The following is a 7255-nucleotide window of genomic DNA, read 5'->3' on the forward strand; positions in this document are numbered from 1 at the left end:
TTTCTCCCCGACGGTCCTCATCTTTGGATACCAAAAGGGCGACGGATCCCAACATCTTAAGGGGCTGGTCAACGTGCTCGTCGGCTACGCCAAGCTCGCCATTTACAGGGCGAGGAAGGTGGCCCTGGAGGGGAAACGTCCAGCCAGCAGCCTGGGCATCTTCCGCACTCTGGTCGGAGCCAGGGTGTGGCTGGAGTTCCGCCATGCGCGGCTGACCCACGCAGTGCCGGCCTTCAAGGAGCAGTGGGCGATGGAGGAGGCCATGTGCTCGGTGGCAGATGACGGGGAGCTCTGCATGCGTTTATGAGCTACCCGTCGGAGGCCGTCCGACTGCGAGGGGGGCTACGTACAGAACGAGAGAGTGAGCGAGAGAATGAGCGACAGAACGAGCGAGAGAGCGAGAGAGAGAGCGAGCGAGAGAGCGAGCGAGGGTTACATAACGCCTCATTTATTTAAAAAAAAAATAATTACGAAATGATGAACGAAACAGTGCCGAATACACCGAGCATCTTCTTGTTTCCACTGATCGTAAAAAAAAAGAGAGGGGTGAAAGGAGAGAGAGAGGAGAGTGCCTTCCCACGGCCAAGTCCAACATCACACTTGAGGTCTTCAAATTGAACGTTTTCCACAACGGAGGCGAAGAGCAGATGTCCTTCACCCAACACGACAGTTGCAAGTGCGGGTGCAGGCCCTGCTCGGGACCACTGGAGTCATGAGACCCATGAGACAGAGAAGCTTTCCCGGGGAAATAAGCTGAATAAATAATACAATGATTAAAAAAAGAGAGAGAGGAGAGAGAGAGGAGAGAGGGTAACGACTGTGAGTGGAGAGGAGAGAATGGAGAAGGTAACGACTGTGAGTGGGGAGCGACTGAGGAGAGGGTAACGACTGAGAGGGGTGAGAGAGAGAATGGAGAAGGTAACGACTGTGAGTGGAGAAGAGAGAATGGAAAAGGTAGCGACTGTGAGTGGGGAGTGACTGAGGAGAGGGTAACGACTGAGAGGGGTGAGAGTGGAGCGACTGAGAGGTGTGAGAGGGTAACGACTGAGAGGTGTGAGAGGGTAACGACTGAGAGGGGTGAGAGGGGAGAGAGTGGAGCGACTGAGAGGGGTGAAAGGAGAGAGAGAGGAGAGTGCCTTCCCACGGCCAAGTCAAACATAACGCTTGAGGTCTTCAAATTGAACGTTTTCCACAACGGAGGCAAAGAGCAAATGTCATTCATCCAACACAACAGTTGCAAGTGTGGGTGCAGGCCCTGCTCGGGACCACTGGAGTCACGAGACCCATGAGACAGAGAAGCTTTCCCGGGGAAATAAGCTGAATAAATAATACAATGATTAAAAAAAGAGAGAGAGGAGAGAGGGTAACGACTGTGAGTGGAGAGGAGAGAATGCAGAAGGTAACGACTGTGAGTGGGGAGCGACTGAGGAGAGGGTAACGACTGAGAGGGGTGAGAGGGGAGAGAGTGGAGCGACTGAGAGGGGTGAAAGGAGAGAGAGAGGAGAGTGCCTTCCCACGGCCAAGTCAAACATCACACTTGAGGTCTTCAAATTGAACGTTTTCCACAACGGAGGCGAAGAGCAGATGTCCTTCACCCAACACGACAGTTGCAAGTGCGGGTGCAGGCCCTGCTCGGGACCACTGGAGTCACGAGACCCATGAGACAGAGAAGCTTTCCCGGGGAAATAAGCTGAATTAAGAATACAATGATTAAAAAGAGAGAGAGAGGAGAGAGAGAGAGGAGAGAGGGTAACGACTGTGAGTGGAGAGGAGAGAATGGAGAAGGTAACGACTGCGAGGAGTGAGGGGTGAGAGTGGAGCGACTGTGAGGAGAGAGGGGAGAGAGAGTGGAGCGACTGTGAGGGGTGAGAGAGAGAGAGGAGAGAGGGTAACGACTGTGAGTGGAGAGGAGAGAATGGAGAAGGCAACGACTGTGAGTGGAGAAGAGAGAATGGAGAAGGTAGCGACTGTGAGTGGGGAGCGACTGAGGAGAGGGTAACGACTGAGAGGGGTGAGAGGGGAGAGAGTGGAGCGACTGAGAAACATCCTACTAAAGTTCAGCCTCCACTTCTCCCCGACGGTCCTCATCTTTGGATACCGAAAGGGCGACGGATCCCAACATCTTCAGGGGCTGGTCAACGTGCTCGTCGGCTACGCCAAGCTCGCCATTTACAGGGCGAGGAAAGTGGCCCAGGAGGGGAAACGTCCGGCCAGCAGCCTGGGCATCTTCCGCGCTCTGGTCGGAGCCAGGGTGTGGCTGGAGTTCCGCCATGCACGGTTGACCCACGCCGTGCCGGCCTTCATGGAGCAGTGGGCGATGGAGGAGGCCGTGTGCTCCGTGGCAGATGACGGGGAGCTCTGCATGCTGTTATGAGCTACCCGTCGGAGGCCGTCGGACTGCGAGGGGGGCGGCGTACATAACGAGAGAGTGAGCGAGAGAATGAGCGACAGAACGAGCGAGAGAGCGAGTGAGAGAGAGAGCGAGCGAGCGAGAGAGTGAGCGAAAGAGCGAGTGAGGGCTACATAAAGCCCAGTTTAAAAAAAAAAAAAAAATTTACGAAATGATGACCGAAACAAAGTGCCGAATACACCGAGCATCTTCTTGTTTCCACTGATCGTAAAAAAAAAAAAGAGAGGGGTGAAAGGAGAGAGAGAGGAGAGTGCCTTCCCACGGCCAAGTCCAACATCACACTTGAGGTCTTCAAATTGAACGTTTTCCACAATGGAGGCAAAGAGCAGATGTCCTTCACCCAACACAACAGTTGCAAGTGCGGGTGCAGGCCCTGCTCGGGACCACTGGAGTCACGAGACCCATGAGACAGAGAAGCTTTCCCGGGGAAATAAGCTGAATTAAGAATACAATGATTAAAAAGAGAGAGAGAGGAGAGAGAGAGAGGAGAGAGGGTAACGACTGTGAGTGGAGAGGAGAGAATGGAGAAGGTAACGACTGCGAGGAGTGAGGGGTGAGAGTGGAGCGACTGTGAGGAGAGAGGGGAGAGAGAGTGGAGCGACTGTGAGGGGTGAGAGAGAGAGAGAGGAGAGAGGGTAACGACTGTGAGTGGAGAGGAGAGAATGGAGAAGGCAACGACTGTGAGTGGAGAAGAGAGAATGGAGAAGGTAGCGACTGTGAGTGGGGAGCGACTGAGGAGAGGGTAACGACTGAGAGGGGTGAGAGGGGAGAGAGTGGAGCGACTGAGAAACATCCTACTAAAGTTCAGCCTCCACTTCTCCCCGACGGTCCTCATCTTTGGATACCGAAAGGGCGACGGATCCCAACATCTTCAGGGGCTGGTCAACGTGCTCGTCGGCTACGCCAAGCTCGCCATTTACAGGGCGAGGAAAGTGGCCCAGGAGGGGAAACGTCCGGCCAGCAGCCTGGGCATCTTCCGCGCTCTGGTCGGAGCCAGGGTGTGGCTGGAGTTCCGCCATGCACGGTTGACCCACGCCGTGCCGGCCTTCATGGAGCAGTGGGCGATGGAGGAGGCCGTGTGCTCCGTGGCAGATGACGGGGAGCTCTGCATGCTGTTATGAGCTACCCGTCGGAGGCCGTCGGACTGCGAGGGGGGCGGCGTACATAACGAGAGAGTGAGCGAGAGAATGAGCGACAGAACGAGCGAGAGAGCGAGTGAGAGAGAGAGCGAGCGAGCGAGAGAGTGAGCGAAAGAGCGAGTGAGGGCTACATAAAGCCCAGTTTAAAAAAAAAAAATTTACGAAATGATGACCGAAACAAAGTGCCGAATACACCGAGCATCTTCTTGTTTCCACTGATCGTAAAAAAAAAAAAAGAGAGGGGTGAAAGGAGAGAGAGAGGAGAGTGCCTTCCCACGGCCAAGTCCAACATCACACTTGAGGTCTTCAAATTGAACGTTTTCCACAATGGAGGCAAAGAGCAGATGTCCTTCACCCAACACAACAGTTGCAAGTGCGGGTGCAGGCCCTGCTCGGGACCACTGGAGTCACGAGACCCATGAGACAGAGAAGCTTTCCCGGGGAAATAAGCTGAATAAATAATACAATGATTAAAAAAAGAGAGAGAGGAGAGAGGGTAACGACTGTGAGTGGAGTGGAGAGAATGGAGAAGGTAACGACTGAGAGGGTAACGACTGTGAGGGTAACGACTGAGTGGAGAGGAGAGAAAGGGGAGAGAGGGTAACGACTGTGAGAGTTGAGGGGAGCGACTGAGGAGAGGGTAACGACTGAGAGGGGTGAGAGTGGAGCGACTGAGAGGTGTGAGAGGGTAACGACTGAGAGGTGTGAGAGGGTAACGACTGAGAGGGGTGAGAGGGGAGAGAGTGGAGCGACTGAGAGGGGTGAAAGGAGAGAGAGAGAGGAGAGTGCCTTCCCACGGCCAAGTCAAACATAACGCTTGAGGTCTTCAAATTGAACGTTTTCCACAACGGAGGCAAAGAGCAAATGTCGTTCATCCAACACAACAGTTGCAAGTGTGGGTGCAGGCCCTGCTCGGGACCACTGGAGTCACGAGACCCATGAGACAGAGAAGCTTTCCCGGGGAAATAAGCTGAATAAATAATACAATGATTAAAAAAAGAGAGAGAGGAGAGAGGGTAACGACTGTGAGTGGAGAGGAGAGAATGCAGAAGGTAACAACTGTGAGTGGGGAGCGACTGAGGAGAGGGTAACGACTGAGAGGGGTGAGAGGGGAGAGAGTGGAGCGACTGAGAGGGGTGAAAGGAGAGAGAGAGGAGAGTGCCTTCCCACGGCCAAGTCAAACATCACACTTGAGGTCTTCAAATTGAACGTTTTCCACAACGGAGGCAAAGAGCAGATGTCCTTCACCCAACACAACAGTTGCAAGTGCGGGTGCAGGCCCTGCTCGGGACCACTGGAGTCACGAGACCCATGAGACAGAGAAGCTTTCCCGGGGATATAAGCTGAATAAATAATAAAATTATAAAAAAAGAGAGAGAGGGTAACGACTGTGAGTGGAGTGGAGAGAATGGAGAAGGTAACGACTGAGAGGGTAACGACTGTGAGGGTAACGACTGAGTGGAGAGGAGAGAGAGAGGAGAGAGGGTAACGACTGTGAGTGGAGAGGAGAGAATGGAGAAGGTAACGACTGCGAGGAGTGAGGGGTGAGAGTGGAGCGACTGTGAGGAGAGAGGGGAGAGAGAGTGGAGCGACTGTGAGGGGTGAGAGAGAGAGGAGAGAGGGTAACGACTGTGAGTGGAGAGGAGAGAATGCAGAAGGTAACGACTGTGAGTGGGGAGCGACTGAGGAGAGGGTAACGACTGAGAGGGGTGAGAGTGGAGCGACTGAGAGGTGTGAGAGGGTAACGACTGAGAGGTGTGAGAGGGTAACGACTGAGAGGGGTGAGAGGGGAGAGAGTGGAGCGACTGAGAGGGGTGAAAGGAGAGAGAGAGGAGAGTGCCTTCCCACGGCCAAGTCAAACATAACGCTTGAGGTCTTCACATTGAACGTTTTCCACAACGGAGGCAAAGAGCAAATGTCGTTCATCCAACACAACAGTTGCAAGTGTGGGTGCAGGCCCTGCTCGGGACCACTGGAGTCACGAGACCCATGAGACAGAGAAGCTTTCCCGGGGAAAAAAGCTGAATAAATAATACAATGATTAAAAAAAGAGAGAGAGGAGAGAGGGTAACGACTGTGAGTGGAGAGGAGAGAATGCAGAAGGAAACGACTGTGAGTGGGGAGCGACTGAGGAGAGGGTAACGACTGAGAGGGGTGAGAGGGGAGAGAGTGGAGCGACTGAGAGGGGTGAAAGGAGAGAGAGAGGAGAGTGCCTTCCCACGGCCAAGTCAAACATCACACTTGAGGTCTTCAAATTGAACGTTTTCCACAACGGAGGCAAAGAGCAGATGTCCTTCAAACAACACAACAGTTGCAAGTGCGGGTGCAGGCCCTGCTCGGGACCACTGGAGTCACGAGACCCATGAGACAGAGAAGCTTTCCCGGGGAAATAAGCTGAATTAAGAATACAATGATTAAAAAAGAGAGAGAGGGTAACGACTGTGAGTGGAGTGGAGAGAATGGAGAAGGTAACGACTGAGAGGGTAACGACTGTGAGGGTAACGACTGATTGGAGAGGAGAGAGAGAGGAGAGAGGGTAACGACTGTGAGTGGAGAGGAGAGAATGGAGAAGGTAACGACTGCGAGGAGTGAGGGGTGAGAGTGGAGCGACTGTGAGGAGAGAGGGGAGAGAGAGTGGAGCGACTGTGAGGGGTGAGAGAGAGAGGAGAGAGGGTAACGACTGTGAGTGGAGAGGAGAGAATGCAGAAGGTAACGACTGTGAGTGGGGAGCGACTGAGGAGAGGGTAACGACTGAGAGGGGTGAGAGTGGAGCGACTGAGAGGTGTGAGAGGGTAACGACTGAGAGGTGTGAGAGGGTAACGACTGAGAGGGGTGAGAGGGGAGAGAGTGGAGCGACTGAGAGGGGTGAAAGGAGAGAGAGAGGAGAGTGCCTTCCCACGGCCAAGTCAAACATAACGCTTGAGGTCTTCACATTGAACGTTTTCCACAACGGAGGCAAAGAGCAAATGTCGTTCATCCAACACAACAGTTGCAAGTGTGGGTGCAGGCCCTGCTCGGGACCACTGGAGTCACGAGACCCATGAGACAGAGAAGCTTTCCCGGGGAAATAAGCTGAATAAATAATACAATGATTAAAAAAAGAGAGAGAGGAGAGAGGGTAACGACTGTGAGTGGAGAGGAGAGAATGCAGAAGGTAACGACTGTGAGTGGGGAGCGACTGAGGAGAGGGTAACGACTGAGAGGGGTGAGAGGGGAGAGAGTGGAGCGACTGAGAGGGGTGAAAGGAGAGAGAGAGGAGAGTGCCTTCCCACGGCCAAGTCAAACATCACACTTGAGGTCTTCAAATTGAACGTTTTCCACAACGGAGGCAAAGAGCAGATGTCCTTCAAACAACACAACAGTTGCAAGTGCGGGTGCAGGCCCTGCTCGGGACCACTGGAGTCACGAGACCCATGAGACAGAGAAGCTTTCCCGGGGAAATAAGCTGAATTAAGAATACAATGATTAAAAAAGAGAGAGAGGGTAACGACTGTGAGTGGAGTGGAGAGAATGGAGAAGGTAACGACTGAGAGGGTAACGACTGTGAGGGTAACGACTGAGTGGAGAGGAGAGAGAGAGGAGAGAGGGTAACGACTGTGAGTGGAGAGGAGAGAATGGAGAAGGTAACGACTGCGAGGAGTGAGGGGTGAGAGTGGAGCGACTGTGAGGAGAGAGGGGAGAGAGAGTGGAGCGACTGTGAGGGGTG

Source organism: Lampetra fluviatilis, chromosome 15, assembly GCF_964198595.1.
Source record: "Lampetra fluviatilis chromosome 15, kcLamFluv1.1, whole genome shotgun sequence".
In the NCBI taxonomy this organism is placed as follows: Eukaryota; Metazoa; Chordata; class Hyperoartia; order Petromyzontiformes; family Petromyzontidae; genus Lampetra; species Lampetra fluviatilis.